The 13,274-nt window shown below is 41.1% G+C and overlaps 1 protein-coding gene and 1 pseudogene across 8 annotated transcripts in view; one reads left to right on the plus strand and one right to left on the minus strand.

The window, feature by feature from the left end:
- Nucleotides 1-13,274, minus strand: part of DMD (dystrophin) — a 2,057,113-nt gene that overhangs the window by 209,806 nt on the left and 1,834,033 nt on the right. The window lies entirely within an intron of this gene.
- On the plus strand, nucleotides 1,245-3,884 carry LOC121483017 (annotated as a pseudogene).

A 13,274-nucleotide genomic window follows, 5' to 3' on the forward strand; every position in this document is an offset into this window, starting at 1 on the left:
CCAAATACATTCATTCATCTTTCTATTTTTCTTCTATTTGGTGGACTTGGTGTCTAATAACATAGTTCGATCAAAAAAAAAATGGGGACAGATTATAAAAATAAATAATATAGCATTCACTGGAAACTAAATAGAAACCTCACCTATGGGGTTAAGAAAAAGGCATAAGGGAGGATTGCTAGCCACAGGCACTCGGCTTCTCAGAAGGAAGCCAATTCCAATAGTGGTTTTATGGGTATATTCTATCAAGGAAATGGACTCTAGAGCAATGTTTCTCCATCTTTTTTCCCTATCCGCCCCCAAAGTCTCCCTGCTAAGTATCTTCTTAGTATATTTTTTCCTAATCTTCCTCCCCCTGTCCTCAATGAAATTTTGATATCATAAATATACTATATGTCTGTTGATGTATTGTGTGTATCTGTGCTTTACATAAAAAGTAAAAAAAATTTTGTCCCCTAGGAACCAATGTTTGTCCCTATGGGGGTAATACCATTCCCACTGAGAATGCTTGTTCTAGAAAGGGTGGGCAGGGGGAGGAAGGAAAATCTCTTCTGTGTCTGAAACATGACCTCAAGTATGATGCTCATCATGACCGGTGAGGTATTATTATTTTCAATTTGCAGATGATCAAACAGTTAAGATCACATGGAATAGTGTGTCTAAGGTCCTAAGTCAGTAAGTATTAGGTCCTAATTTTGGTTTATTACTCAAGTCAGATGATTCAGGAAATGGAGAAAACAAACATCCTATGTGTCTACCATGTGCTCCACACTGTATGCTCCTGAATGTAATCCTCCCAAACACCCGATAGAGTCCCACTATTCCATTATTACACATGGAGAAAGTGAGCCTCAGAATAGGCCAGTAAATAAACTCAGGTCACGGCAGCTGGTAAAGGGCACATCCAGGATTGCAACCAAGTCAAGTTTGTCTAGTCTCTGTGCTTTATTTTATCATGTATGGTACATAGCAGGTAGTCTATAAATATGTGTCAAACAACTGAGTAAACAAATTCATCTTAAAAAAGAATATAATGTCTTCTAGTCCAAGTTCTTTACACTCTGAGTTCTAAATTTATCCACTACATGATTTCCACCAAATGATTTTCCAGGGGCTGCTGGAAGAACTTCACTGCTCCTAGAAGGCCTCTTTAGTATTCCCCGGAGCTTTAGTGATGATTAGAAAGAGCTTCCTTTTGCCCTCCTGTCCTCTTTCTGCCATCTTTCTGTGTCACCATAGTGGTGTGCATGAGTGTCTTGGCAGATGCTCTCAAGAACATGAACAATACTAAAAAGAGAGGCAAATGCCAGGTTCTTATTAGGCCATGATCCAAAGACATCATCTAGTTTCTCACTGTGATGATGAAGCATGGTTGCATCGGTGAATTTGAAACCATTGATGATCACAGGGCTGGGAAAATTGCTGTGAACCTCATGGGCAGTTTAAACATATATGGAGTGATCAGCCCCAGATTTGATGTACAATTCAAAGATCTAGAAAAATGCCAGAATAATGTGCTCCCGCCCCACCAGTTTAGTTTTACTATACTGACAACCTCAGCTAGTATCATGGATCATGAAGAAGCAAGAAGAAAACACACAGGAGTGAAAATCCTGGGATTCTTTTTCTTTCTTTTTCTTTTTTTTTGGGGGGGGATTCTTTTTCTAGGGTGTAATGCATATGTGCATATAAAATGTGTCAATAGAAGAAAGAAAGAAAGAAAAGTACAGTGAGTAAGAGAAAGAAAAAGAAAGAGCGAGACTCTTTTTACACTGGTCAAAATCCATTATCTCTACAATCTGTAATCTCCAGGATCAGTCCTATTCTAGAGGTTTAAATTAAATCCTTTGATCAGTTGAGAGAAACTAATTTCAATAGAGCTGAGACCTATTTTCATCTTTTTTTTTTTTTTTTCTATTTTCATCTTAAAGACAAAAACAGACCCTGGAAAACAAAAACAAAAACCAAAAACCAAAAAACAAACAAACAAACAAAAAACCAGACCCTGATTCCTGAAGAAACAAAGCAATACCTAACGTCAACTCATTCATTATTCAATACGTGTTTACAGAGCACCTATTATGCAGTAGGCACTTGGCAAAGTGCTGGCACTAATGCAGTGAATAAGACAGTTCCTGATACTTTGCATTTTAGTCTCTAAGGATATTTTTCAATGAACACATCTAATATTTAGCATTAAAATCAATCAGTGGCTATCTACCAAACATACATTATGTGCTCAGCTCCACACTAGGTATTTACAGGCAGGGGTGGAATAGGGTGGCATGTGGTGGGGAAAGAGGTTCTAACATATCCCATGCACTAACATTATTACTGAAATGAAATCAGGTTTTAGAAAACATATATTATAATGAAAATACAGCAGTCAGAGTCTTGGCCAGAAACAGATGGCACACTCCTATCAGCTAAGTTGAGTAGAATTTAGTAAGAGGGCTGGTCATAAAGATCTGTGCAGGGGGTAGGGAAATCATAAGGGATAACAGTAAGAACAGGAACCATTGGCATCCATAGGTCTGAGGGACAAGAAGAGAGTCAGGGAGGGGAAGGAGGATGCAGGAGAAGGAAAGGGAAAGGAGGAGAGAGGGGGTGAGAGGGAGAGGTTGAAGAGAAAGAGGAAAGAGGAAAGAGGATAAAGGCCAGAGCTGTAGTAACCAGGAGAATGGAAGCCATCTTGGCCACAATCTCCCAGAAGCAAACATGAAGACACAGCTGTGAGTTGAAGTAGTTTGAGCTCTAAATCCAGGAAGCACTGGTACAGAAGCCGGAAGTAAGGCAGGGAAAGGAGCCAAGCCGATAAAGGATGAAGTACTGCTTTGGGTACCTGGGGCTCACTGCAGGTGAGGATTTCAGCACAAAAGACACTTCAGAGTTATCCCCTTCTGCCCACCTCTGAGGAGTGAAGGAACTGGAGTATTTATTTACTACTGTTTGAGAGCTACTCCTGGAGTATGAGGTGGGGGGGGGGGGCAGATCATTAACTCTCTGGCCTGCCCCTTGAGCACTGGTGAGCAAGGGTTTATGGCCAGTGAAAGCCTTGAAAGCAGAGTCACAGGTGTGTGTAGTTGGAAGGTGAGGTTTGGTGTGCCTGGGCATGGTGAATACGTGGGGAAAGGCCCTGACAACTTAGGCTACATAAGATATGTGCTAAGAACAACTGAAAATAAAGATGTGAGAAATCTGAGTTCCTGATGAATATGGAGTCACCATTCCTTCATCTCTCTGGGTTTCTATGTGAGAACTTTATACAATTCTACTTGTGTAAGCCACCATTAATTTGAGTTTTCTGTTACATGTGATCAAACCAGTACTTCTGACTGAATCACTCCCACCCACCCAGACCATCTATGGCTGTTCACATCATTCCTGGCTCACATTTTAAATGGCTGAAGAGCATGCCATTAATGGCTGTACCATGATTTATTGAAGAAACTCCCTCTTTGGGAAAATTTAGATTGTTTCCAATTTTTTACTGTTGTAAGTCAGGCTGCAATGAACCCTTCTGTAGATAAATCTTTGCACGCAATTTTGCCAATTTTCTTAAGCAAAATTCCTAGAAATATATTTATTTCATTGAAGGCTAAGAATATTTTAAAGACATTTTATACAAAGTACATTCTTGCCAGCAGGAGTCTTTCTTTATTGATCCAGGAAGAAAGGGAAAAATCCATTTTCTGCTGGTCAATGGCATTTAGTTGGTATAATTCTTAAGGTACATTAGATGTACTGACTGATACAGATTATTTGAGAACATGCCTCTCACACCCCTTCTTTCCATGACAGATTGTAAACTTTCTGAGTTCAGCACATCGGCTTTCTGTCTCAAAGCCCAGCCCAGCATCTTGAGAGGTATGCAGATCAAGTAGAAAGTGTCCACAACATAGATTCCGAAGAAATCGATTTGAGTCCTGACTCCACCATCACTCCCTAATCTTCAGCAAGTCTTGTTTTCTTCCTGAGTCTTATTTATTTTATATGAAAAATAGGAATAATGATATCTCCCTTGCTGAAAAGCTGTCAGGATAAAATGAGAAAATGGATATGAAATTGCTTTGCAAAATGTTAATCACCATACAAATAATGTTTGTAATCACATACCTATGGGATATTGTCTGAATGTTGGTAATTCTAGAATCAATCTCTCCACCTCAACTAAACAGCAGTTATTTTCAGCCCTTGCATCCACTCCTAACTACTAATAATGTGCCACATACAGGATAAAGTGTGACACAGAGAAATGCCTTTGAACACTAACTGCCTGGGCTTACAGTACGTGGTTCTCCATCTTTGCCTAGACCAATGGCATCTGCCCAACAGGTCCTTCATTCTCAGGTAGACCATTTGTCCGATATTCATCAGCATGAATGATGAATCAATTGGTCCATATTGAAACAGTGGGAAAGAGGTGGCCAGAGACTGTTTTACAATCAGAGGATTACAACAATGTAAAGATAAGAACACTGTTCTTGTGCTACCATATACAATGGATTGGAAGTAGGAGGGTGGAGTTCAACAGGTAGCTCCTAAGTGGATTTAGTGTCCATTCAGAGTGAGAAATAACACATGACTGTACTTCTTTTTTATTTTTTTATAATAAATTTATTTTTTATTGGTGTTCAATTTGTCAACATATAGAATAACACCCAGTGCTCATCCCGCCAAGTGCCCATCTCAGTGCCCGTCACCCAGTCACTCCCAACCCCCCGCCCACCTCCCCTTCTACCACCCCTAGTTCGTTTCCCAGAGTTAGGAGTCTCTCATGTTCTGTCTCCCTTTCTGATATTTCCCACTCATTTTCTCTCCTTTCCCCTTTACTCCCTTTCGCTATTTTTTATATTCCCCAAATGAATATGACCATATAATGTTTGTCCTTCTCCGATTGACTTACTTCACTCAGCATAATATCCTCCAGTTCCATCCACATCGAAGCAAATGGTGGGTATTTGTCATTTCTAATGGCTGAGTAATATTCCATTGTATACATAAATCACATATTTATCCATTCATCTTTCAATGGATTTGCCAACATTTAGCATAACACCCAGTGCTCATCCCATCAAGTGTCCCCCTCAGTGCCCATTACCCAATGACTGTACTTCTAAGATTTAGTCACTAGGCAACTAGGAGTCTCATTGGCAGAAAAAAATTAGCTGGAAGGTGAATTTCAGATAAATTTCATATTTTTGTTAAAATATTTGGAAGGTGGGTCTTTTCACTGCAACTCAGGTGAAAGGATGAGATCATGTACCAAATGGTAGCTGAAGCTATAAACATAGCTGAACTCATGCAGGAAAGGAGGCTGTTAAAAGAAAAGTGTACCCTGGGAAGTGGCTCGTGATGGGGGCACCAGGAAGAAAACCTCCACAGAAAAACAATACAGAAACTAGAATAAAGTAGGGTGAAACGTGAGGAACATAGCTAAGTGGTGAGATGTTATGAGTACGAAGGGGCTCCAGAGGATTAAGGCTATGGAAGAGGAGGATCTATTTGGTCACAAGATCACTGGTGATCTCAAGAAGGCGATTTTGCAAGAGCAGTGAAGGCCGAACCAGATATAGAAGTTGAAGCAGCCCGTAAATAGAAGGAAGTAGCAAGGTTAGGTCCTAAGCAAGCATTGAGAAGTTGCGTATGAGAGGAGAAGAATGTACAGGGACTCCTGGGCAGCTCAGTGGTTAAGCGTCTGCCTTTGGCTCAGGGCATGATCCCGAGGTCCTGGGATCAAGTCCCGCATCAGGCTCCCCGCAAGGAGCCTGCTTCTCCCTCTGCCTATGTCTCTGCCTCTCTCTCAGTGTCTCTCATGAATAAATAAATAAAATCTTAAAAAAAATAATGTACAGGGATAGGGAGAACATCTGCGGCCTGGTCATCCCTCTCTCCTGTTCTGTAAACCAGCCCACTCGATTCACTTGTTTATGGAATTTGCTTAGCGTCTTCTCTAAAATATTAAATTACACAAAAAACTTATTTCTGCCTTTTTTTCACTTCCTAAGGTCATACTCAAGATTAAAGTACAGTCCAGAAGTTTTCGAGCAGTTATCAATGCTGAGTGTATGTCTGTGTATCTATCATTTTCCCCCATCACAACTGCTTTCTGTATAATTTCTATTTGCTTTCGAGGGGATGCCTCTGGCTCCTGTAGCAAGAATAAGTCTTCTGTCATTTAACTGAAAGACCAAGTGAAATTTAACACTTTTCAAAACATTAAATTAAAATAAGAATAGTGCTTTATATGTCTGTATCATATATCAAAAGTAAAGATTCAATGAAAACTTTAAGATCACTTACTAAACTTTCAAAGATGGGCAGATTTTCCATAAAGATTTCACCAGCAGAGACAGATGGGCTACATTCCAGAGGGGAAGGTCACAGGAGTGATGGATGAGACCTCTAATGTCTGCCATAGCTGTGAAAATCTTTATGGCTAACTAAAATTCCTCACGAATAACAACCTGTAAATATTATATGAGCTGTCAGATGGAGAACACCGAGCTCTCAGACCATCGCACATGGTGAACAGAATACCACACCACAGGGTTTGTCAGTAGATTGCCAAGTCATTGAGCACATCAGACTTACATTTGATCTGGGAAGTCAAGAGTTCATACTAAAGTACTTGCTGAGGTGACTGAGTTGCAGAGATATAAACATTTCCAAGTGCTGCTGGCTGCACAGTCCCGCAAAATCTCATAACCAATATTTGGAAGCATTACTCATGAAAGAAAAGCTCCTTCAAACTGACTTATACAAAACTCCAAGAACCTCATTGTCATTATTGGGATAGTTAGAAAGAAATACAACTCCTTAGGCCAGCTATAGGAGGAGAGGTGTCTATGTAAGTAGAGCCATGACTGAGTTATGCTCGTGGAATGTCTGACTAATTCTGAACAGAACTGGCTGATTGTATTACCATAGAATTTTCCTCTGGGTAAAGGTGGCTACAGTCTTTAGGCCATCTGGGTTAAGCCAGGTTACTAACAAGTCAGTGCAATATCGCCAGGTGCCTTTAGTGTCTCTCCAGATGTGCTTTTAAAAGACGGCAGGCAGTCAACACCATTTGCTGAATGTTCTCTGTGTGAACGGTATTGTATTAGGCACCAGGGAAATTTCAAGGAATGTAAAATTTGAAACCTAAGCCAGTAGGGAGCAACTTAGATATTAAAAACCAAATGACTGTAGATGGGATGCACATCCATTTAGAAAGCAAGAGTGAGAAAGAGCTAAAGATAGGACAGAAATTAATGTAAAAAGGTGGGAGAGATTAAATTTTGATCCCACTATTTTCCTCCACTGTGAAACAATGAAACATCTACACTTTAGCCATTGCCTCCTGGCGAGCAGTATGCTTCCCAGCCCCACGACCTTGGGCTTGGCCATGTGACTTGCTTTGGCCAATGGGGCTTTAGCAGACATGATAGGAACAGAGGCTTGTATTTTTGTGCTCTGGCAATCTGCCAGGAGCACATGCCCCAGGTGGCCTCTGATCCTTCAGCATGGGCCTCGAAACCCAGGATATTTAGAAACAACCTGAATGGAACTAGCAGCCAGGAGCCAAACCGAGCCAACCTCCAACCTATAGCCTGCAGCAGAGCTTCCCAGTCAAACTTTATCTAGATCATCTGAACTACAGTTGACCTGTGGATCTATAAAACATGAGAACAGAAACTTTCTATTCTCATATAGGAGTAAGGGAGGCAGAGAGGGAGAAAAAGAGGAGGGGTGGGCGGAGAGAGAAGGCACCAAAGAGATGAAAGAATAGAAAAATATTCTGAAGCAGAAGTTTCCCTGATTTGTTACTAGCCACATTCTCTACTATCATCCAAAGATGAATGAGGATTACCCACTTTTGTTTTTGTAGTTGAGCCTTGTGGGCTGCCACTCACTAGTTCCTGGAACCCCTTCTCTGAAGCTGATAATCTATAATGATTACAAGTATAAACTTGGATGTGTCATTAAAGGTCTCCAGTGCATTTTCTTTTCTGTGAAAGAGAGACAATAATACTCCTTATTTTACAGGGTTGTCGCAAAGATGACACAGGTTCATTCATGTAAAATGCTCCCTCAGTGTTAAGAGCACAAAGTACTCCATATATTTTGCATTCCTATTCCTACCCCTATTATTATCATCATCATCATCATTAATGTAGTGAGTCATCAGGATATTTATCCCATTAACTAACTTACTGCCAGTGTGAAGAATCCTAGGGGAACCAGGCAAATGAGACTCTGTGATTCTAGAGTTCAAGTGACTGGTACCCACTAAAGCACAGGCCTAGGCAGCAATCCCAGTAATTGATTCCTCTTCCTCTTCTTGCCTCCATTTTCTGACTTTTCAAAAAATTTTATGCAGTCCTCAGAGTAGTAAAACTTGGGAGGAGACAAATCTTTCTTTTGGTATTCTGACTCTCAACTAGGAGAGTCAATGGTGTTCAGCCATTTTTATATGAGTATTGCTTAGGAATTCAAAACACACAGCTAAGTATTTTTAGAAAGACTTAGAACAAGACATTTTCATTTTAATTTTTAGTTTTAGTTCTGATTTTTAAATTAAACTTCACAAAACCAAACAAACTTGTTATCTTTTATTTTTTCCATTTAAATGAGTGTGGCTGACTCACAGGACAGGAATGATTTGATCTCATTTAAGACTTAAGCCTTGTTGCCCTTTATTTTGCCCTATGATAGCAAGGGTCCTGGTGAGGTTTTGTGTTGGGCTCCAGGAATGAGTGAAGATTTTGTTCAAAACTTTTCCCCTTCCCTTGCGACCTTTACTAGATGTACCTGCTCCAGACCTCCTGGACCAAGTCTTTTCCATGATGGCTGGCCTAGATCAAGTTCTACAACACCAACTCTCACTTTTTACCTTTTGAGAATAAATAAATCCCTTTGTCCTTAACTCACACCGTGAATGAGCTCATTCCATTTCTTTTCAAATTTTTTTCCTAGACATTTCCTGCTCAGATTTTCTCTTTCCAAGTCAAATTGTCCCCATGTTGACTAATCTTTCAATTATTCTCTCTCGTCTGCCTATTTCTAGCTCATTAAAACATTAGCACTCTCTAAAACCTATATTTATATTCATTATACATACATAAGAAATCCCTTTTCTGGACCAAAGGGCTATAAGGAGGCTACATGTAAAATTGGAAAGGGGGATATTCATCATATCAGAAGACATCCTGTGAACCTTGCTAAGTGAAAGAAATCAAGGGCCACACAATCAGAAGCCTTCTTTGCTAAGATTCCTCACAGATGAAATACTTTCTACCTTGGATTTGCACACAGCCTCCTAGACAGTGTGCATTAATACTCGATATTGTGATTGATAAGAGAAATATATTTGATCTTTGCATATGCTGGCTCACAGTTTCCAAGACTCTTGGAATTTCCTGGGTGGAGGGTGAGAAAGGTGTCTTTTGTTATGTTAACGAGAGGACTCTTGGAAGGCAGTCTTCTAGGACTGGACCTTTAACCTGTGGAATCTGATGCTACCTTGTAGGTCAGTGGCCTCAGAATTGAGTGGAATTCTAGGACACTCTGCCAGGATCTCAGAACTGCGTGGTGCTGTGTGGAAAGTATTCCCCTCCACAGAAACTGGGCTCAGGAACCTCATTTACTGGTCTGTAAAGAACATCTCATTTTGCTTTCTGTAGAATTAATTCCCCCTTCCACCCTAGTCTTACCATTCCTATTTACCACAACTATAGGTCATGCTGTTTTTTGTTTGTTTGTTTGTTTTTTTAATAGGTCTTTCTCTTTTGTTTAGAATTTGAGCATCCCAAAGCCAGGATTCGGTCTTTCTCATCTTTCTATTCCAAGTGCCTAGTGTTTATTAATAAATCTAGGAATGTATATTACAGGCATAGTAAAGTAAGTCAGATCATGTTCCTTCTTAGCTTGGAACCCTCTTAGTTCCTCTCTTCTTAATAAGAAATTTCAAAGGTTTTTAGCCATAGTTGACACGACCCACCTTGGCCTGGCTCTTTGTCACTCACTGCTCTACCTCCTCCTTATTATTCACCGTCTTGCCCCCTCAGCTTCAGTCCTACTGAACTCCTTCTTGTTCCTCAAACCCCAATAAGCTCGTTCTCATCTCAGGGTAAACGCAAAGGCGTTTACTGTTTCCTCTACTTGGAACCCTCTGTATCTGCCTGGCTTGTTCCCTCACTTCTCTACTCAAATGCCAGCCACCCCCATGACCACCCCATTTAAAATGTTCCCTTCCCCTATCACCGCTAGCCTGCTTTATTCTTCTTGGTCAAACTTATCATGACCTGATTGCCTTCTCCTACTAAAATTTAAGGTCCAGGAGAGAGGATTTTTCTTTTATTTACTTCTGTTTCCCCAGTACCTAGAACAGAGTTTGACCTATACTGGTTATAGAAGAGACTAGTTAAATGACAGAATGAATCAATTCTTAGCTGGCCTAAAGTAAGTGAAGCTCATAGTTGTTTCAGGACATTAGACTAGGCACTAGATTCGGTTCTTCCATATTGTATTAGAGAGGGAATAATCTTTAGCGTGCCCAGTTATTCATTCAATCAAGGCATATCCTGCACTTATCTGCAAGATGTTGGATGCATGACATTAAAAAAAAAAAAGGAATGCATGCCCTTTACCCTTATGGTTCTCACACTCCAACCCATTTCCTTTTATGATCTATTTTATCGACTATACTTCATTCTAATTCTTGTCTGTCATTAGTATGTGTGCCGCTGAACTTAAGGTATAAGGCAAGAGGCTGATGTAATCTTATGCTATCTTCAAAGTCCTTACCCGTTAATGGAGGTCATGAGGTCAGACATCTTAAATAATGATCATCACTACATACACTGGACAAAATCATCAACCTCATAATAAAAGCAAGAGTAAATCAAATCACCCAGTGACCAGAAGGAGCCTATTACAATGCCTTTTCCTCAGATGCTTTGAAATGCCTGTCAGTTACATTGTCCCCTCACAGATGGGGTTCCCCAGGTAACAGACTCTGAGACAATGTTTAGAGAGCAGGGTATTTAGTTAGGTGCACCCTTGCGATTAATAGCTGTGGAAAGAAGAAGAAGGGAACAGGAATGGCAAGTGAGAGAAGTCAAGCTAAGATGCAGTTAATCCCACTGATACTCTTAGTTAACTCCACTGGAGCTCCTGAAATAGAATGTTAGAATTCTCCTGCATTGGGCCAAAATAGTCAGGTCTTTATCCTCCTGCAACCATCAGGAGCTACCCACAGATGGGGTATGACTTTAGGGGAGGCAGCTGAAGCAATTCCCCAAAGGACAGACAGCTGAAGGTCATCTGCTGAGGACACTTCTCACTGCATGGGACCTAGGAGTTGTAAAAAGTAGGTTCAAATGATTCCTCACGCATAGGCATACTTAGCATTCCATGTGACTCAACTGCCATGGCTACACATCGTCTAGGAGTAAGTTACATAGTAGTAGTTCTCAACCAAGGACAATTTTGCCTCTTAGAGGACTTTTGGCAGCATCCGGAGACGTTTGTGGTAGTCACAATTGAGAGGGCGGGTGCTACTGGCATGGTGTGGGGAGAGGCCAGGGATGTTGCTAAACATCCTATAGTGCACAGCACAGCCTCCCCCGCAAAGAATTGACTCCAGCACCCGGGTCAAAAGAGCCTGGTCTCGATATAAATGGATTGTAAACACCTGACCCAATCAGATGCTCTTTCTTAGAGAGTTTGGTTGTAACATATGGAGAAATTTAGATGGTAGAAAGGTAGAGAAGTTAAAAAAAAAAGAGGGCTAAAGAAGAAAACAGAAGTCACAAGGCAGTCGAAACTGTAAGGACAAGGTGGAGAGGAGAGAGAGAAGCTATGATACTGAGGTAGTTTGAGTCTATAGCAGCAAAGCACATCAGGAGAGAAGCAAACACACTTCATGGTGACTGCCATTCTGCATCCTTCCTTACGTTTCCAGGGGTCTCCCTATCACCTAAGCCTATCCCGCTCCTTACAAAGCTCATCTGTAGTAGACTGAAATCAAGATGATTGTTATTGTTGATATATGAAAGTATATTTAAAAATGCAAGAGAAATTTTTAAGAAAGCGAGTGGGGAGGGACAGAAGGAGATGGAGAGAATTTTAAGTAGGCTCCATGCCTAGCAGGAAGGCCAACCCAGGACTGAATCTCATGACCCTGAGATCATGACCTGAGCTGAAATCAAGAGTCGGATGCCTAACTGACTGAGCTACTACCCAAGTGCCCCTCAGGAGAATGGTTTTTAAACTAGCAACAGTTTATGTAAGTCTACAAAAGAATGCCTTTGTCCTCACCTCAAAGTTCTCACCAAAAAGTATTTTGTAATCCCAAACTGGTTGTGTTCTGAAAATGGAAAACATCCAAATGGAAAACGAAAGTAATGATTTTTGCCCACAGGGATGTGATTCCACCATTTCTGTTGTGCAAAGCTTTGTATTTTGGGACAGATGACAAAATGTTACCCTAGGCCAAACTCACAAATGCCTTCATTTTCTGGGGAGTGTAAAAATATGCCTTTCAGAGCCACATTTCACTAAAATAGTGCCCATGCATCATGAAGCTGATGCAGAACTGTGGTGCCGGTCTTGGCGTCTTAGGTCTCCATGAGGCCCAGAGAAATCCGTCACAATGAGGAGAGTAAGAAAGAAACAAGCCTTTGATCAATCTCTGCCATGCCACCAGACTAATCTCCATGCAGGCATGTGGTGGAGTGGTGGTTAGTGATCAAGCTAAATGTCACTATTGGGCTCTATAGTCAGATGATGCACAGTAGTTTCTTTCAGTCTGAGAGATGTTAATGCTATTGGCGACCCCCTCAGAACTCTCTTCCCCGCTGATGCACTCATCCCCAGCTGCTATGAGTGCTGATTGCTATGGATACAGTGCCCCCAGCTCCAGAGAACCTTCCTCAGTGATATGGGAACTATTGTTCCCTGCTCCCTAGAAATCCACAGCCAATGACTGATGGACATGGGGGAATGAAAGCCCAGCTCTCTTGCTTCAAAAATGGGGCCAGCTCTGTAGCTTGACTCCCTCACCAGCATACCACCCACTGCATCCTCCTTTCCTCCCTCCCCTTTACCCAAGAGCTGCTGTCCAGACCAATTACTTGGACAAGAATCTCTTTCCATGAAACATTATTTAATGCTGGGGTGACCGACCGTCCCAGTATACTCAGCACCGAGATTTCCTGAGATGCAGGAATTTCAGTGCTTGAACAAGAATATCCCAGACAAACCAGGACCAGTGGCCATCCTAACTT

Source organism: Vulpes lagopus, chromosome X, assembly GCF_018345385.1.
Source record: "Vulpes lagopus strain Blue_001 chromosome X, ASM1834538v1, whole genome shotgun sequence".
NCBI lineage: Eukaryota > Metazoa > Chordata > Mammalia > Carnivora > Canidae > Vulpes > Vulpes lagopus.